The 1,292-nt window shown below is 31.2% G+C and overlaps 1 non-coding gene across 1 annotated transcript; it reads left to right on the forward strand.

Annotated features, from left to right (window-relative positions):
* Positions 1-586: 586 nt before the first annotated feature.
* LOC112407788 (U6 spliceosomal RNA) lies at positions 587-693 on the forward strand. The gene has a single exon (XR_003004834.1). It is a non-coding gene; the product is annotated as a U6 spliceosomal RNA (small nuclear RNA).
* Positions 694-1,292: the final 599 nt, after the last annotated feature.

A 1,292-nucleotide genomic window follows, 5' to 3' on the forward strand; every position in this document is an offset into this window, starting at 1 on the left:
TATATACAAACAACTGCCTGGAAGTTATGATTGAAGAAAAGACAAACTTTCTAGCAGCATGAAAAAGTACTAAATACTAATAAACTCAATAAACTTATGCCAGTAGTGATAAAATTGCCTATTAAATAAATGGTTTTGGTGCAAAAATAGAGTCAGATACACACCAGGATCAATTTCTAATGGTTCAAACATTTAAATGTAAAGAAATGATTTTATGAAAGCTACCAGGAGAAGAAAAGAGAAAGAAAGGGAGAATTATTTTACAATCTCAATGGGGAAAAGGTCTTTCTGTGATTCAAAATTTAGAATCCATCAAAGAAATTATCAACAACAGAAAACACCTCTACATGGCAAAAAACAGCATACTGAACATCAAAGTATAAATGATAAACTGGGAAAAACATGTATAAGTCACATCATAACTGATTTCCATAAGTTATAAAGAATTCCAAAAAAATAAACAGGAAAATAGAAAAGGAGATGAATAGAGTTTTTATGAGAAAATTTAAAATCGGCAAATGGCTCTTAAACATATGAAAACACACTGATTTCATTCACAATAACAGTCAAAATACAAGTAAGCAGAGTGCTTACTTCTGTAGCACATACACCAAGAATTGAAGTGATCCAGGAAAATTATCATAGTTCCTGTGCAAGGATGATATGCAAATGAATGAAGCATCCCATATTAAAACAAACAGAGATGCTATTTGTAAGCATCAGTATGACAAAACTGCAAGAGTTTTAAAACACACTTGTTTTAAAATGTTTAAAACGCTCATTCATTGCTCATGAAAGTGTAAATTGGTACATTTTCTATGGAGGGCAATTTTGAAGTATCTACCAAAAATTATAAGGCATACACCCTGTGAGCAACCAATTCCACTTCTAGGATAGTTTCTTACACATACGTTCATATACATAGAAAATGATGTATATGCAAAGTTATTAATTGTGGACTAGACTGTAATAGCAAAGTTTATAAAGAAGCTAATCCATCCATAAATCCATGTTTTTAAGCTATACTCTTAAATACATTACAGTATATCCACAGTGTAATAGGATACACTGTACATGTTGATCTAGGAAGATGTTCAAGACACACCTTTTAAGTAAAAACCACAAAAGTAGAAGAGTGTGTATACTATGGCATCATTGGTGTAAAACACAGGAAAATAATGTATTCATATTTGCTTTTATATACATAAAAACCTGTCTGGAAAGACACACAAGAATCTAACTAAGTAATATCTGTTTAAGGGTTTACTGGGAACTGGGCAAAGAGAAATAGC

This window comes from Neophocaena asiaeorientalis, unplaced genomic scaffold (genome assembly GCF_003031525.2).
Source record: "Neophocaena asiaeorientalis asiaeorientalis breed wild unplaced genomic scaffold, Neophocaena_asiaeorientalis_V1.1 scaffold149, whole genome shotgun sequence".
In the NCBI taxonomy this organism is placed as follows: Eukaryota; Metazoa; Chordata; class Mammalia; order Artiodactyla; family Phocoenidae; genus Neophocaena; species Neophocaena asiaeorientalis.